This window comes from Zootermopsis nevadensis, unplaced genomic scaffold (genome assembly GCF_977971745.1).
Source record: "Zootermopsis nevadensis isolate Lab colony 2312 unplaced genomic scaffold, Znev_1.0 Znev_ptg000001l, whole genome shotgun sequence".
In the NCBI taxonomy this organism is placed as follows: Eukaryota; Metazoa; Arthropoda; class Insecta; order Blattodea; family Termopsidae; genus Zootermopsis; species Zootermopsis nevadensis.
The window spans coordinates 19468816-19488537 of NW_028259133.1; the positions used below are offsets into that span (position 1 = coordinate 19468816).

Genomic DNA, 19722 nt, shown 5'->3' on the forward strand with positions numbered 1-19722 from the left:
TTTATTTATTGTACAACTAACTATAGTTATTTCGTGTTCTTTTCAAATGTGCACGAAATGAACGTATACGTAGTGAGCTGGACATGTCTGTCTATTCGTCTATCCGCAAGATTAAACGAGAGAACCGCTGGATGGATTTAGATGAAAATTAGTACTGACGTTATGCCACTGGATGCCAAGCTAAACGTTTACTCTTAACTTCCTATGATCGGAAATAAATCTTAATTTTGTCCATAGGCTGTATAAGCAGGTTTCGTTTCATTATCAGAATAAATAGCTATTACTTCCTTAAACATCGTTAACCAGTTGATCTTCGTAATGGTGAAGTGCTGTGTTTTCTTTGCGGTATGGACTTAATATATAAATGTCATTTACGTAGATATTCGGATTCAAATAGTTACAGCGATCTCTAAAGACAAATGGTGTGCGGATGCACACTCACCTGACTGAGGGCAGAGTCCATTTGCGGGCAGAACCTTCGGGCTCCGTAAAAGTTGGGGGCACTTCTTAACTATCGGAGTTACGTCAGTTCCGAAGGAGGACCATCCGCTCAATACACAAAGGAACACTGTAATCAGACAATAAGACATTTCAGGATATATTATCAACACGGTAATTAATAGTAAAGCAAAAATCTCATACATACGATTTTTTTGCTTAAATGTATCCTTAGATCCTGTGTAACATATTTTAAGTTACAATAATATTTTATAAGTCAGATAGTCGAGTTTATAATCTACAGAAATTTCAATTTACTTTTCTCAAAAGAATAAGAAAAGCAAACAATCAATCTTCTCTTTAGACTGAAATACAGCGTATTATTTTCTTTGAAACAGATAATTTTAACATTATCTCAGATTGATCCAAATAGCCTCAGGTCCTTCAAGATACAAAAAAGTCGTAACTCCATCTTAGTACATTTACAGACGGCCTTTTTTTTTTTTTTTTTTTTTTTTTTTTTTTTTTTTTTTTTTTTTTTTTTGCAACAGAAGTAATGAACCTTGGCATTCATCTGTCTGGTGTTTTATTGGATCTTAGTAAAGGGACCACTTGAGGAGAGGGGGATGGAATTCTTCTTCCTTATTTCAGAATTCCTTTCTATCCTGTTGTCGGAAACTGGAGGTGGCGATGCTCCAAGACAAGTTTTTACTTCTCTTTGATGTCTGAAAGTGAGGCATTTTTGGTTGCGACCCTTCCCACCAGTTTCTTTCTAACACTAGTCATGTTCTTTATATCATTATGTGGTGCCTTCAAGTACGTCTTCATCTATTTTTCTTTCTGCCGAGCGCTCCTCACTGGATATGATGTGTTCTATCTAGAACCATCGCCACTTCTTTCATCCTGTCTGCTTCCTTCTCCTCCTCCCCCCCCCCCCCCCCCACACGCTTTCTTCATTTCCTCAGCTCAACCACCGTTGGACAGACGTATCTGCGAATTTTACAGTCTTGTGCCTCTTTAATGACAATGGCAAAGGATGAGTTCGCGAACTCATTGTGAATCTCTCGTTTACCTATCCCTTCGTCTGCTGAAGACAAATTCTCTCAGCATCCCGGATGTACACGAAACGCTGAGTCCGTTATAATCGTTAATTTTCCTACTCTGCAGTTCTGCGATCGTAAGACGCCTGTGTAAGAAACTTAACCTTTTGAAGCATGAAACTCATCTAAATAACTTTAAGAATTTAGTCCGTACCGCGAAGAAAACAATTTACCGCTTTAAGATCAACTGCTTAACGCTGTTTAAGGTAATGATTGCTGATTATATTGAGAATCACAGGGAACCCGTAAATTAGACACATTCTGTGGGAGTAAAGCAAATTTATTGATTGTCAAAGTAGGTACATACGGTTACCAATAGACTTTATTGGGTTAATATGGTACGATAATGTGAGTTAATATCAATTAACGCTATTCTATAACTTACCAGTTCATACATATTTTTTAATATCGAACACTGTTTAGTTACAAATATGTATTTACATTTCTGCAAGAGATATTAACCAATAGGTGACTTCATGTTTATATACACTTGAGAAGCCAAAGTTACGAAATTCCACAGTTTTTTGGGAAAACAAAGTTTCTTTACCGATTTAAGAACAGACAAACCAGCCTCTATCCTGAACTAAACTCAATCCAAAGCCTCACATCCTATTTCTTCAAGATCCATTCTAATATTATCCTCTCATTTATGCCTACTTCTCCCACGCTGTCTCTCCTGTTCGGTTTTCGGCTAAAATTTTGTATGCAACTCTTTCCTCTTACATTACATCCATCTTAGTTTGATTACTATAATATTTGAACACTTATCTTTTATATATTCGCGTTTACCGACGTTCGACCTATAACGCCGGCCATCCGATTGGCATCAATCCTTTGGCTCCTCGTACGGCCGTCATCAGAAAGTAGATCCCCGCGCGTGTTAACTACCTCATGGCTGTTGTCATTGAAATGTATGTGCTTTGTGTGGACTTTGCTTACGCGCACAGTTGAAAGTAATAAGTACGTAAAACAACACAGTCTTCAATGTATTAAATATCCCTCGCCATTTCATACAAACCGCCTTTAATTTAGTTTACTTACATATGTAAATCAAGGCCACGTTTCCATGGTTACAACTCATTGCTCAGTACGATGAAAACTAATGCCGCGTCATCACTTATTTTTTGTGCAGTCCCGTTGTGGCTGTGCCCTAGTTCAGGTGGTAAGTTTCCGGATTTTCACAACCACAGTTCGTAATTGCAAATGGACAGGTTTTTTCTTTTTTAAAAAAAGTCCTTCGATATTCTCCTTGTAATGTCATTCCATCGCTATTTGAATAAAAATTTCCTTGGATATTATCCATCGTCTAGTAAAAAATAAAAAACGTAAAACGACGTTTCGGAGATGGGACTCTATCTCCGTCTTCAGGTTCCTACACAGTTGGGCCCACTAGATAGAGCTAATCCCTATCTCCGGACAAAGTAAAAAAGTGAAAGTCCCGGAATAAAAAGACATCACCACACCATCCATCCGTGGGACGTAAAAGAATAAATAGTAGAAATAAAATTCGTTAAACACGATAAAGCCAAATAAAACAAAAACTCACAAAATGTGGGAATAAATACATATAAACATTAATTCAAAACTCGATGCACAACTTGGACTTCTTCAGAGATGACCGGAATCCACATGAGAGATAAATCCAAACTAGGCTGGCTGATAGGATTGGCAAGTGTGCCGCCTCCTTGTATTTCCCGTAGACGGTATTACGTTCTGTTAATAACACCCTGGCTCCATCCCATTTTTTACTAGACGATGGATAATATCCAAGGAAATTTTTATTCAAATGACTCTTCACCATCGTCAAGAAGTTTTAGATTTGATATTCGCTAGTTCATATTCACTGATGTTGACGTGAGGTGGATGGACATTTCCACATAGACACAGTCTCCCCTATTGCAGTAATAATTAAGACTAACTTTTAATTTATGTCTGTTATTTGTTAAACGGCTAATACATACCGAATCTGAATTACTGATACAGGTAAGTTTACAATTTATGATATTTAAGTTGTAGAAATCTCTGAAAAAAATTCTTAAAAATGATCAATAAAATTTCATTCACAATTTCTATTATTATAAATAGACTTCCACAGGCAACACTTCGCTACCTGCCACTCCTCCACTTTAAATAGAGACTTATTTTTAGAGTATCATTAAAAAACAAATTCATTCCTGCATTTCACCCAACAGAATATCTGATTCTGCTTGAGACTAAACATTGCCATGTAATCCGAATTCATATATCAAGGTTTGCAACTACGCCTACTATAAAAGCCGATTTTGGATTTAATACATGATAACACATAATACCTTCAACTACAATGTACTGACTCCCCCCCCCCCCACCGAACCCATTCCACTTCATCTCCTTCTAACGAAGCCCCCCCCCCCGTTCCACATCCGCCCAACATGCCTCTTGGCTAAACTCAACTCTTGCTAACAACTATGTACACAACATGCAAATACACATATTATTCTGCGGTACTCACGAGAACTAATGCCTACAGGGGAAAGTAATAATTAAACAAGCAATACATGTATCAATTACGGGTAGGGAACACTGGAATCAAAGCAAGAAAGGGGGACATAGAAATAATGAATGCAGAAAGAATTTTATCAACTTTCCATTGTTCAAGATTTGAATATCCGAAGCGTAGCTTAGGCTCTGGATTACGTATGGAGATTTGAATTTGAGAAGCGATTTTACGAAGCTAATTTGGGGTGAAACAGCATAGAAAAAAGTCAATTTAATTTGTAAAGTCAATGCCTGAAAAGCAGAGGTTATCACTGTAATGAAATTTAAATTGGATTCAGATAAAGTTTGAGTAATGAACCATCACATGGCAAACAGATTACAAACCAAAAATTTCAGATTTATATTTGACCCATTTGGCAGTATTTTAAGCAGTGGGGTAACTGTTGTTATAGTAACGATCCATACCATCGTGATACTTAATGTGAAATCTTTCTAATTAACTACTTAAATATACTAAAGGAAACAGTGAAACAAGCATAATTCGAACCCCAAATCTTCGGATCTATCATCTCACACAAGACGACAGAGCATGGGAGAGAGTAACACGATGAAAATACGCCTATTAGAAAGTAGAAAGTATTCAACAAGTCAGAGTACAAACCTGTGATTAGGTTAGGTTAGGTTAGGTTAGGTTAGTTAGGTTAGGTTAGGTTAGGTAAGGTTAGGTTAGGTTAGGTAAGGTTAGGTTAATTAAGGTTAGGTTAGGTTAGGTTAGGTTACGTTAGGTTAGTTAGGTTAGGTTAGGTTAGGTTATGCTACGTCATGATTATGATCATCATTGTCCTTTAACAGTCGAGTTCTGCCACTTGTTGAAAATTTCCGGCCTCAAATCTCCAAAAGCCCTTTGAAGGTCACCTCGGTTCTTTAATTCATGCGGTTCGTAACTTATTAACAGACTGATTGAATTTTGTCACCGTGCTGAATATACGAAGCAAGAACTTTAATAATTTTAAAAAAGTTCCCAATACATACTTATTTAACGACGCTTTTCAGTACCTCAGACTATATAAATTGGAAAGGATGTGGAAGGAAGCGGTCGTGGCCCAATTTGCCTAGGGGAACTGAGGAAAACCACGAAAACCCCAGTCAGGATTGCCAGTCCCTGGGCTGTGCATTTGAACCGGGACCTCCCGAATAAGAAGCAGGTGTTATACGCAACTTAAATTTAGGCTACTTTTAATTTTATTTCTCAGAGGAAATAATCAGTTCAATTCAACCAACCCCAATACTCGCATTAACCCCATTTTCTCCAGACATTTCTCACCCTGATATTCAGAGTTTGATATGCCTGTAAGTACTTTCCATTCCAAACCATCTACAAGCTCTAACCTTCGCTTACTCTCTCAACCCTCTTTTTCCTACCACTTCATATCTCTCCCTCTCTCTCTCTCTCTCTCTCTCGATAGGATTTTCACTCGAGTCCATGCAAAATTTATCGCCGTTACCACATTGGAAGTGAAGTAGTTGGTATTCTCTGAAACTAACCCCCACCAACACCCCTTTTGCCTAGTTATTTCTCGCTCAGCCGAACTCTTGTTTCAACTCTTTGGTGCGTACTAGAAACCAGTAATAATCAGTACGTTGTTCTATTTAAACGTTAGGGGACTCAGACGGAAAGATCCTCCTGTAACACCTACCCATACAACCCTCCTTCTCCTCTACAGGGTCTCTACCCTACACCCCCCCCCCCCGTCCGTTTCTCACCAAACCAAACTTTCGACATTTACGATGTATATTTTACGCCCAACCATCCTCTCATACCTAACACGCTTTCCTGACTTTATCCGACGCCCCTCCACCGTCCTAGCACAGAAACTAACACACATACTCAAGCATATTCTACACCCCTTACGGTTTCAATAAATACAAAAAGAAGTCCATTATAGTCAGAAACTGTAGGGTTCTGTTCCCCTCCTACCACCTAACCAGAACCTCCTGGGGCAGTTTTCCAACTACGGATAGAGAATGCCACCGCTTCAAGTTTTCGAGGCATTAATGCAAAGCATAACGTCATACACTTTGAGGAAAACACAAATCCAAACCTCCCTTTCCCACCCCACACACACACACTCACACTAAGACAAATTCACAGCCACTGAACGTTAAATTCAAACATTTTCAACGGGCCTCGCCTGAGTGACTCTTGACGACTCACTGAGAAACCACGTGTCCAGGCAAACGACGATTATTAGATCTGAAGAAATCGGAAAATTACAAATAGGGTAGCTGAGCGTATAATGAATATTCAGTCACGGACAGCCGACAAGAGGTGGTCTTTCAAGTCGCGGGTTGGGCGGATTACTAATAACCCCTTGGGTAACATCAGATTATGATCGGTGGTCAACTTAAAGCTTTAAAGTCCGGTGGTAATGATACGTACCACCAACGTTAATAATCAATAACTTACATTCTGCCCGCACAGCTTATTGACGGGTTTCGGATGATTATCAGAATAAACAGCGATTAATTCCTTAAACAGCGTTAGCAAATTCTTCTTCCTAACGGAGGCGTTTTTTCCAGATAGAAACTGAATTATTTTAAATCATGAAGGAAAACTTCGGCTTCAAGGGGTTAATACCCCTAATGATTTACCCCTCGTTGAAAGAGTTTACCGCACACAAACCCTATTGGAATGAGGGTGGAATTCGGAGTCGTTCTGGACGCAATGGCGAATGTCCCGTCCGGGAACTGAAACCCTGTCTCCCAGTCCCTATCAGATATTGAATAAAATTTTTCTTGGATATTATCCATCGTCGTTTTACGTTTTATATTTACTAGACGATGGATAATATCCAAGAAAAATTTTATTCAATTGACTCTTCACCATCGTCAAGAAGTTTTAGATTTGACCTATCAGATATCTTCGGTCATATATAATATACTAAAATGCGGAAAATATAACAAATAGAAACATAAAAATATGCACACAAACACATTTTAACAGCGTGGGGGAACTTCGTAGAGAATTTCCGATTAGAATTTGGATCACACACGAGCGGAAAAGTTTGTGTTTAGAACAACAAAACTCAAAAACTCTTAGAATTGATTCGTAGACAATGGTACACTAATAAGGAAACTTGAAAGAGGAATGGCAAATGCGTATTTTAAAAGGTAAAGATAACCAGCATGAGAAAATGCAAGATAAAAGGAAAATTGGAATACAATGAGAGACGAAGTACTGGTGTCCTGAGATTTCTTATCTTTTATTAAAACCTGAATTGAATGCTAAGAACAAAATAAGAACAATAAGAGAGCTTACTATGCGAGTACATGGCTGCACAATTGAAATAATGAATTGGAATAGAGAATAAATGAAGAAAATATAAATGAAATCCAGATAATTAGGGCCATAGAACAAGCCACCTTGTACCAAACACAGATAAAACGTATTCATCAGAAATGTAAGAGGAATATATTTTAAATACGGAAAATAAACTTACAAGGCATAGATAATTAACATCTCTACGTAAAAAAGTAACACTCCCCTGCTACACGCCATGGCAGCGCTTGGAGGGAGATTCTGTATAGCTCCTACAGATTCTTGACCTTGTCGCTAGATAGAGACAAATGGTCAGGGTCATACCCACGTCCTCGCTATGTTGCTGGTACCCACTGAATAGGAGGGCGAGTCCCAGAGCCGGTCTGGACGCAGACGCTAGAGGAAAGATACTTTTGCCCCTGCCGGGGTTCAAATACCTGTCATCTAGTCAGTAGTCAGACACTGTACTTGCTTGTAAAGGTGGGAATGTAACTGAGTGAATCAAGTTTTCAACAGATTGCAGATTCGCAAGCAGTGCACCAAAGAGCGTATTCTTCTTGTCAGAGAATGAAGACAGGCGATCTGAAATAAAATATCCTCCCTTAACAACATTTAACTTAGAATATAATACATGAAGGCTTATACCAAATACAAAACAAAAAATTTTCTGACTGTTGAAACTGGTGGGTCATATAGTTACCATTAAATTTTAAAGGTTTAAACAGTAGGTACCTCTTTTCGTAGATCGTGGGCTGAAGGCAACATGAACTGACGTTACCAGACCCCAAGAGAAATCCGTTCCTAGTGTCGTCCCGCCTTGCACTACAACACTTTCTTCCTCCTGTAACCCCTCCCAAGTTCTGCACAACCCCTCCAAGCCTTTCCCGAGGTCTTAATTAATTGTTCTCATGAGTCCTTCCGAACTACTTCCCCTCACCCCTCTCGGCCATGGTGAGATGATGCTGCAACCAACTCCCAGCTACACCATTCGCCCACTCACTTCAAAACAGAAAAAGCTGGGACCAAAGTTTCGGGTGTGTATTTTAATCTGCATGCAAGGGGGCAGAACGTATACAGAATAGGTGTCGGACTGGGGCGGAGAAGGGAAGAGGGGTTGGGGGTTGCAGGGGCTACAGAAGGAAACAAATAGCAAGTGAAGAAGAATGAAGCATAAAATGACATAAAGTTTTACTTTTTTTTTCTTACATACAGACACGAAATTAAGTTCTATAAGGATAAAAGGAGGGAGTTAAAGCAACAAAGAATACAACAAACTTTTCCCTACATTTCCCTCTTTCTAAAGTAGCCATCAGCACATAAAACTAATGTTTAAAAATAAAAAATAAAAAACAGAAAAACTTTCAAAAAAGTTTGTCAGTTTTACGAAGGAAATTTGCATGTATTTAAAATAAACGACACACACATATATATACACACAGAACGCAAACTAGGCAAGAATTCAAATTTAAACACACGATAATACTCGAGAAATGAAAGTGTTTTTTTTTATTCCTCTCTCTTTGAATGTGTATGAAATTGTCTCGATGAGGGTCTATTTATCTGAAAATATTTCAACAGTAATATTCTAGCGTTCTGTTTCGTATGCTGTTCAAGAAGCGTACAGTTACCTTAAAAGAAATTTACTTCGAACGTTAGATAAAGTAAGTGTGAACAGAGGCGGAGGGATAAATTTACACCAAAACACATCTGACCTTCATTTATAATCTCTTATATGGTATTCTGTATGACTACTAATTTCAATTATCTCTAGAAGCAGTTTACACCGTAGAGTTATGAGGGTAGAAGTTCACATTTCCTGAAATTTTATAGCAAAAGTTAGACTGAATATTTACATCTTCCAAGTATTTTTTGCTTTAAAGCTGAACAATTTCAAAATGCATTGTCATCACAAATCTACACTAGCAAATACCGACCTGAAGTATTTTTTTTCAACTTCATATTACAAACTTACAACACGCCTTAAGCGAAATGAACACTTGGTAGACCTAGGCGTAGATGGAAGGATAATATTAAAATTAATCATAAATAAATCCAGCGAGAGGTTCTTCCCAGAACGTACTGTTACACAGAGCACGTGACTTCAAGTCTCGAGAAGTTAATTATGCACGAATGCTCACAGACCTTGTATTTATAGCCTGATTCTGCATTGTCTGAGTCCGTTAATGAAATTAATGACTCCTTATGTCGGGAAGTGAGAGAAATGTTTCTGAGGGGTCAGTTCAAGGAGGGGAACTGACATGGGGAAAACTTTGGTGGTTCATACTGGCGAGTCTACACACCCCTATTTTCAGAAGGGTGAACTGTAGCACAATGAGCGAAGTTTCTGTGGACCGACATCAGAAATTACAGCAGATTGCCACAACTCTCTATGTTAGGGATAATAAGACTCAGCTTAGAACACAGGACATAGTAATCAGCGACAGTCATCACTTCTACATCTACTTTTGTTGGCATCTATTGTTTCATCTCGGACACTCTCATTATGCAATAACAGCAGAATACAATCTCCCTCACCTCCTCACTCTCACATACACACAACGTTTATTAACTCAGTTAAGAAAACTTCACTCATAAAAATATCTAAAAACTTTCTCACTATTTCTTGTTTTCCCAAATCGCAATACAAACTTCAGGAGAAAGCTCTGACGTTCTTAAAGCGGCAAGCATGAAGATGGTTGTCTTCTGGGTTGTAGCACCGCGTAGTCTGATATTACTTTACCAACGTTTCAGAAGTCCTTGCTGCCTCTATCATCAGGGTGATCGCCTGTTCATATGACGCCCGCTACTTATGCAACCGCAACTGCAGCTAAGCACGTCTTAGTTACGGGGGGCGCTAATTCAAGGAGATGGACAACCACCTCACTGGACGAGATCCAATGAAAATCTTGCACCAGAGCGGATCACTGGCTTGGGAATAAGCGACGAGTAAGCATGGGTAGGATTTGTGTGGAGGTCAAGTGTTAAAGGGGAGAGGTAAAGGTGAAACCGAAATGAAGGTCAGAGATGGTGATATATTCCCCCCCCCCTTTTTCTGGAAAGTGGCGGACAAGAGAAGCTAGGCGGCCAGCACTTAATTATTTATTTAACATTCACTATCCGACCTTCTTTCAAGTATACCAAATGGTGTCCTATTAGATTTTCTGACTAAAAACTGTGTTCTTTATTTTTAATTATCCTAACAATATCTGGTGAAAAGTACAAATTACTAAACTCCTGCTTAACAATGCCTTCGAACAATGGGAAAAAGTGATGCACTAGCCGCCACTGCTAAGTGTTTGGGCACCATGTTACAGCCAGTAAGTCAACCAGAGTCCAGCAGATCACGCGAGTATATGATATCCTCAGAGCCACAGTGGCTTAAAGCTCAAAATCGCTCTAGTCAACTACTTATATTGCCAAAATTTTCGTTCAATGATGCGTTTATGCGTTGTTCAACAAGCACCAATACTTTCATATTCACAGTAACAACTGCATAGCAAAAATTCCAAATATTATTATGAATTTTAACTATTAACATACTAACAAATTAAGCTGTCTTCTGCGCGTCTGGTAGAATATTACCGACGTTTAAGAGGAGTTAGTATTCCAAATGTGTTCACTGCCTCTATCATCAGGTCAATTTGTCACTGAAATTCTACCAATCTACACGTCGCTACAACGCAAAAGACAGCCATAATCGATTGTATTCAACTATCTTCTTACGATACAGTTTGTAGCACGGACGAGTTTGACTTCTGCAGTTCTACAACCACACAACGCGTTCTCTAGATAAGCAGAAGTGGCAGGAGAATCTGCCTACAGATAAGGTGGATTTATTTCCAAGAATATATAATCGTTACATACAGTAACAAATTCTCCCCCACTCCCACCCTGTCTGTAGCAATAGATCGTGTGTACAGTTCACCAGCCAAGGAATGAGTAGTGACCATGGAAAAGGGGGAAGGTTTTAGGTTATTTCCAGTGCAAAACTAATTAAATTAAGACTTTATTTGTTAGATATTGCATAATTAACAGCGACCCCTAAACTACTATCATATGACTGGCGTTCACAGTTCATCGAGTCAAATAAAAGAGCTTGAAGGAACAGGAAGGCGAAACTCAGCGTTGCATAGAGAAATGTGGCCTTGCATCCAGAGATCGCATTACGGCACAGTCAGCGTGATTTACCTTGGATAATCACATGAAATCATCGCTTCAATTATAGTCAGCAAGCACCTGAGAAACGTCAGTGAAATTTCTACCAGATTACACGGTGCAACATCCCAGAACACAGACGACTTCATCCTTGCCGCCCTGTGAACCTGAGATCTCACCTTAAATAATGTTCTCTCTTACGTTATTAGTCCTCTCTCCGCTCTTCTGCAGATATTCTGTTCAAGAGTCTACTGATTGCAATAGAATAATACACCCATTACGATAGGAGCCATCTCATCACAAATACATAAATTCGCCGAAAAATTGAAGACAAAAAATGCAAAAAGTTCTTACTTAAATAAAACTGACGTTTGCAGAATCCCACGTAATAGATTCATAGATAAATTAATAATACAATAAAATTGAATGAGTCGGGATAGCTCAGTCAGTATAGTGACTAGCTACGGGTTGGACGACCAGGGTTCGATCCCTGACGGGGGCAGAGGATTTTTCCTCTAGCCTCTGCGTCCAGACCGGCTCTGGGGCCCACCCAGCCTCCTGTCCAATGGGTACCGGGGTCCTTTCCCGGGGGTAAAGCCGGCCGGGGCGTGATGCTGACCACTCACCCCCATCTAGTGCCGAGGTCAAGGAAGAAAGGAGCTATACCTCCACTCCCCCCCAAACGCCTACATGGCGTATAGCGGGACAAACTTTACTTTTTTACAATAAAATTGAAGTGAAAAATGTCGCAAGAATCTCATTCAATTGAGTATAGTAAATAAAACTGGTCCAAATAACATTTATATTTGAATAATATTACGTAGATGACACACATTAAGGCATTTCTCACTACAAAGGATGACGTAGAATACTACGGTTTACGTCAGGTATGTTTCAGGAATTCTTGTAATTGATGGCCACAGGATTCCGACTTCATGAACGCGCTTCTGTGTACACGATGGATGTCATTCCACAATCGCGCATGGTACCTCATTCAGTTCCAAACAAACTGCCGATATTGTTATGCAGGTTCAAGAATTCGATCACTGTCAAGTCATGAATCACCACAACGGTACAGTTCAATTTGAAAGTGGAGTGACATGACCGAGTAAAATATTTCTTTTTAAATGAGCGTCATAAGCTACTGGTTTCACATTCATATTCACATTCCACATGCGCTGTACTTCACTGTGCCTCTTTCTTTACTAAATTCATTTATATAAATTAATATAAAAAGTCAATTACCAAACTATGCCAAAGTATTACGTCGGGTATTTTGCATGGTTCGGTTCAGCAGGCATCTCTGAAACGTCGGTAAGCTACCAGAGCACAGTCAAATATCCCAGAAGACAATTATTTTCATACACGCCGCCTCGAAAACCTCAAATCTCACTTTCACTATCGTATTTAGTATAGACGTGTGTTTATATAAGGCCATCTTACGTCGTAATGTTGAGTTAATTTCTTTATCCGTCACACCTCATTAGTTCCTTTAATTTGTAGATCACATTAAGATTTTGAATGGAACAGAAACACGACATTAATAAAGAAGGTAGTTCCCACCTGACAAAGAATAATTTCCTCCATACAGAATTTTTTTTAAGTGTACGTATTTTTTATTAAATAATTTAAGAACTAACACAACGGTAAGAACAAAATGCTTGCTATTAAACACTATCCTGAGTACATATATTTATTTTTCCAGTCTATACACAAAACTTGTTTTAAAATATTGTTGTTAAAATTATTTATAACATTTACAATATAAATTATGGCGCTTTTCTGTGTCTTATAATATTACATTTATCACAGCGCTTTTGATTTCGACGACATGTTTCGATGTTTACCACATCATCATCAGGCTTATCAATTCATATATTTGTAATAATTTAATTAATTAATTAATAATTTAAATAATTTTAACAACATTATTTTAAAACAAGTTTTGTGTATAGACTGGAAAATTATAAATAATTTTAACAACATTATTTTAAAACAAGTTTTGTGTATAGACTGGAAAATTATAAATAATTTTAACAACATTATTTTAAAACAAGTTTTGTGTATAGACTGGAAAAATAAATATATGTATTGATATAACACAAACATGACGCAATTAAGATACAAACTATCCTGAGATTGTTTTATTCAACACCTATTCTCATAACTTGTCATCATTTTTCATATTAATATCACGAAACTTTAAAAAAAATTAACAGCATTCTAAAAAGAAAATGTACATCTACACTTATCGATTCTCAAAGATTATTTGACGAAGACCAAAACAATTCATGAGCAATAATACCCCTTGAGTGTCATCAAACATGGCAGGTATTTGTCGTCAGCAGATGTTACTGTGCTAAATTCCCCGCAGTCAGTAGTGCCCCTTATTGAATTAAGAGTTAGACTCGCCTCCACTCAGCTGCATAGGATTTCTAGCGATGAGGAGTTGCGCGCGTTCCAACGCTCGCTTGCTCACACTAACCTAATTTATGTTCTCTCTGTCATCTATTTGCCTCTTTGCTTTCAGAAAACACATGCAGTTCCAAATGCAGGCTCTCATATTCACATCTTGTGACGATACAGAAGTTCTACCATCAACCTTCGAATCTCTCTGTCCACACTACTATCTCCTTCGCAGTTACGGGGATCATAATTTGTTATTCAAATATTAATCTAAGAGATCATTTTAATTAACGTACACTCTCGTCACATTAAAACACAAGTACAGTCTGATGTCACACCAGCTGCAACATTGGATAAATTTTAATACAAATTTATACCATTTCAAAGCGAAAACATAACTCATTAAATTATTCTAGGGAGGAAGTCTCTCTTGAGAGGCTGGTAATCGCTCCGTCGGTCAAATAATCACTATAAGCCAGTTTAATCCAATCCAAACACTCACATTCTGCGACTTTAAGATCCATTTTAACATTATCCTTCTATCGAAACACTACACTATTTTATTTGGAAAACCCGAAGGAAAGAGACAGCAGAATATAATATTAAAACGAACCTGATGAAAACGTTGTTTAACAGCGTGGACTGAATTAATCTTCCTCGGGGTTTAGTCAATCAAACTGTAACGAGCTTTGGAATTTCACAAAACGCAGGGCATTTATTGACTAGCTGAGTAATTATAAATTTCTCAAGCAGAAATCTTTTCCATACAGTTAATTACTTGGTTCAGATTAATTATTTTTTAAAATAAGCTAAATGTGGTTCGATTACATCAACTGTAAAACGGTGTTTCATGAAACGTCCGCAAAAACGCGCTAGTCGGTAGACCGAGAAACAGCATTTTCACTGGAAATCCTCATTCGCCAACGCAAACCAGTCTGTTTATGAAGACGTGTCTTGTGGGAGGAAGGTTTCTCGACGTCTCTTGCCGCTAAGGGGAAGAACACAGATTTCGTCTTGCTAGAGTTGCAATCACAAGATTGAATCTCTCGCTGCAATGTAATGGAAATAAGGTCTGCTAGCAGCTAGATGAGTTTGAGATGCAATTTGTTTGTCTTTAAGGTGAACTTTTGACCCTTTCCTTACGTTCTCCTCTCTATATATGGGTAGCAGGCGGCTTGTCAACCTGTTCTCTGTGACAGTGATTTATATATGGCGGTTAGGGAGTACGACTATACCATCCTGAACCCACTAGGGAGATGAAACTGAGGTAGTTGTGAGGAGGTGACGGCGGGGGGAGGGGATAGCAAGCATAGATCCACTGGCTTTTGATAGTACACATACAAGTACATTCTCCAGTGTCTTAAGATAGAGGCTGGCTCGCAAGTTAACATATGACATAACACCATAATATTCCAAACGAATATATTGAACTGATTCAGTGGGGTACACTCTCCCCTGTTCAGCTAGTCAAGAAATTTGCCGTCTCATAAGGGACCCTACTGTTCATTACCGTATTCACAACAGCCCGCCAATGGTGCATACAAATCTTGTAATGTAAAGATACTATTCGAAAGACCTAAACATATATGGCAGAACAATATTAAAATAAACCTTAAAGAATTAGATAGTCAGGGTGTAGATTTTATTTAAATTACTCAGAATAGGGTTCACTAATATAAATTTATATTTGATAGTGATTAATTAATAGCAACTTACATTAAATATTGTGTATTAATCTGAAATTATACGCTACACAGTTAATGGGTCATTATATTAGACAAAATTACAGTTATGACAAGTTATTGTTTCACATCTTAAACACGTAAATTAACTCACTGGAGACAGTTTTAAAACACTACGAAAATACATGCTATTTGACACAGCTCCTTGTGCAGTCAAATATTTGTCTCCTTGACACTTTAAAGAAGTATCTGTTCCCCACGTATTTGTACTGTCAAAGGAACTGAATTTCGAATCACCTTATGTTTATATCGCAAGAAAGATCGATTCGAACACTACGAAACAGTGTTCCAAATACATATACCACCTCATCATGAAACATCAACAATCTAGCAATATATGATGTGTACAGTTAAGTGAACTTACGTGTACAAGGTTCCGACAAGTCATTTACTTCAAATCTTGGCTTGTCTCGACTTCAGGTAGGGAAGAAACATGTCACATGCATATTTGAGGGCTTGTTAGCCAGTTCTAAATAGTACAGTTCCTGGAACGCTTTCCTTCAAGAAATAGGACACACGGAGTGTCATTTGCATCAAGCGATTTCCTGCGTTGAAAGTAAAGAATATTTACGTATTCCTTCTCGCTTTTTTCATTTAAATAATTGCATACTTCATAGTGCAGTCTACTCAGTTCCATTATAATCTCTATAAAGCAAAACAATTAATTCACATAATTTTTATTATTTCTTTACAAATTAGTTTACAATTTTCAAATAAGAGAAACTGTTGACAAAACTAGGGCACATTAGAACAGCTGTAAAAAGGTGATTTAATAGCAGAATTTTAATTATCCATGGCATAAGATGACTTCAGGTTGTTGATGGAGAAGGCGACCTCCAGGTAAATTAGATAGCTGCAATTACACAGAATAAGCAGTTGAGGACAGCCGATAAGGGGTTTTCCTCCCGCTTGAGGGTTCGGCGGGACTAAATCTTCCTACGGCAAAGGAATGTGTTACTACGTGTCACACAAGACAAGGCGGTGGAAATCTTAACTACCTAAGCGAACTATTAACTTCTCAAGATGGACTCTGGTCCATGACTTAAGTTAATTTTAGTTAATATGCAAGTTAAGTACATCTGCTGTTACAGAATCCGGTAACCTAAAAATGGATTTCTACGAAAATTTTTAAAATTTCTATCTCTTTGGAAAATATAAAGTAGTAAAGGCACATAGTCATAAACATAATATTATCGCTTGATTTTGGACCTTTGGTAGCAACGATTGTAGTGTAACCAGTGATTTTAAAAATGATCGCGAACCAGCATTTGTCAAAATTTTGTATTAAGAAATAATTAGCTCTGCGAACAAGAACTTTGAGTTTGGCGCGCTATTGCCATTGTGACTGAAGCTACTAGTGTGCTACTGTGTTCCAACACTTGCCACCCCCGGGCTGAAAAGTCATAAAGGGGCATAAGGATCAGTAGGGTGGAGGGAAGGGTGCATCAGATGGAAAATTTCAAACCGAATGCGATAAATATAACCCTGGGAAAAACGGAATTGAAGGTGGGGATGGAGTAATGAGGATGTGGTGGGAGGGAGGGTGAGTTGAAATATAGAGGATGAGAGGGGATAGAACTAATATGAATATAGAACAACTACAGCAGAAGTCCTCGTGGTAAAGCCGGAAAGCATTTACACTGGAAAAAATTACCATCCCATAGTAGAGATGAAATTGAATGTGAAAAAGGCCTCAAATTAATTTACATAATGGGACATAACAGATGAAAAAAATGGAGATGGATTTCCGGTTCCTGAGTACATTATTCCCTTTCTTTCTTTCTTTATTTTCGCACAAAGAATGAAAAATGCATACGCAAGTATGTGTAATAAAAGAAACCAGTTAATAATTCTACCGTATAATTTCGCATTAAAAGGCGTTAAGAAGAAAACAAGAATTATACATTATTTATATGACAGGGATAATAGAATTCATTTGGTCAAAATTTCGTATATTCAGGGCATACTTCCGATACAAGTAAATCGTAAAAAATAAACCACAAATTCTACACAAATTGTGGCGAGATCTAATGTTCTCACGGCGGCGAATTTGAAGATGACTATTCTGGAACGTTACGACGTGTAGTCTGGTAGAAGTCTATTTTATGTAGTAATTAATTTAGGCCTTCAACACACTTGATGTTCTAAAATTGATATTCCTTTATATGGCGACATGATTCGATGGTTGTTTTTGTATCCATTATCAGGACCATAGCCGTGACGATGGAGGCAGCAAGGACCTCAGAAACGTCGGTAAACTTCTACCAGATTACACGGCACGACAACCTAGAAGATATCCATCTTCGGACTCACAGCCGCGAACATCTCAAATCCTACTACAGATTAATTCAGTTCACAAACTTCTAATTTGTTTTTACGTTTCAATTAATCATTATCATTACTTTTAAAATTTTATTGATCTAGTTTTTCGCATCAAAGTATTGTGTGAACATGTAATACGTTCCGTATGTGCTATATGCTACACGTTCTGTCGAATGCTCTCTCTCTCTTGATTAAAGCCTAATAATAGACTGCCTGATTAACATTACAAATTATTGATACAATATTTTTATTTTCCGTCTATACACAAACTTACTACATTTTATTATGATTCATTTACATTTTATTACGTTGTATTACGTATTAACTCTTTAAATTATTATATTTCCTATGTCAATATCCAAAATCACGACTTGAAAAATTAATTTTACAGATATAAACATCCAAGTACAACCTCCAAACCAAAAGGAAGAGACAAAAAAACTTAAAATTAAAATTAAATAAATTAAAATAATCAATAAACGCAACGCAAAATGTACTACAGTTTTTAAAATATATTAAAATTGATAGACCTGATGATGATGATGTGATACACATTGAAACATGTCGTCGATACAAAAAATGTAACAAGATGCAGTGTCTACTGAGAATGTTATAATTTTAAGTAATTTTAAACAACATTATTTTAAGTTTGTGTATAGACGGAAAATAAAATATTGTATCAATAAAACACAAACATGACGCAATTAAGATATAAATTACAAATTATGTATCTATTCAATACATAATTTTCTTCATCTTCCTGTTTTTTTTATTGCGTCCAAATGTTGCTTTAAGGCTTTGACCAGGATGTTCTTTTGTTAAATCTTATGTGGTACCGCCTGATTCGACTTCTAATGGTTAAGTAAAGTGTTTTCTTCGCGGTACGGTCTGGTTTCGTAAATATTATGAAGACGAGCTTCGGCTTCAAAGGGTTAACCAGCTGATTTTCGTAATGGTGAGGTGTAGTGTTTTCTTCGCGGTACGGACTGAATTCATAAATAATATTCAGACGATCTTCGGCTTCAAAGGGTTAACATTCCTAATTTTTGTTAGACAGAACGAGTTTAATCCTTGTATAAAACAACAGGTAAAATTATAGTTTTGTTCAGTTTGATCTTTAGAGAAGGTATGATGATTTAAGAATTACATTTTACCAAGAATAATTTTATTAATTCTCAGAGGATAAAGCTTGCTTAAAAATCAGGACAGCTGTCCTGAAAATGACATTTTGTTTAATAAAATAATAAAGCTGGTATTTAAATATAACTGGTTAAATGTAAGGACTTTCGAATGTCCAGCTAGAATTTCGAAGTTCAGCACAGGTAAAGACATCCCGCAGACCTCGAGGGAGCAATCCTATTCGTAGTCTTGGTTAGCTCTAAGATTTACACCCCAAACATTCAGACAGCTCGTGAATATTTGATGTGACGTGGTACCTCAGAGAAGATACTGGAAGCCTGTGAGCCGGTGGACACCCACAGGAATACAGGAAAGTGTAGGGTCATATACCTCAAGCTAAGTCATAGTTTGCATCGACTTGAGAGAACACAAATCCCTTACTTAGAATGTTCCTTCATTTGGTTCTTTAGTACTTGGGGCCGAAGCTCGTCTAAATAATATTTAAGATTTCAGTCCGTACCGCAAAGAAAACACAATACTTCACCATTACAAAGATCAAATGTTTAACATTTTTACAGTGAGAAGCATAATACAAAATATGTAAATGCAATATCTGAACGGCGTAAGATGATAAAAATCGACA

The 19722-nt window shown here is 37.5% G+C and overlaps 1 long non-coding RNA gene across 6 annotated transcripts in view; it reads right to left on the bottom strand.

Annotated features, from left to right (window-relative positions):
* The window catches only part of LOC110837718 (uncharacterized), a 325396-nt gene that overhangs the window by 123708 nt on the left and 181966 nt on the right, over positions 1–19722 (bottom strand). For 4 of the 6 annotated variants that reach the window (XR_015534311.1, XR_015534312.1, XR_015534313.1 and 1 more), the window contains one exon: positions 443–568. The exons of 1 other annotated variant lie outside the window; for it this stretch is intronic. This is a non-coding gene — a long non-coding RNA (uncharacterized LOC110837718). Of the gene's footprint in view, positions 1–442; positions 569–2579; positions 3046–19722 lie in introns of those variants that run through there. One more of the 6 variants, XR_002545802.2, reaches the window with a different exon arrangement.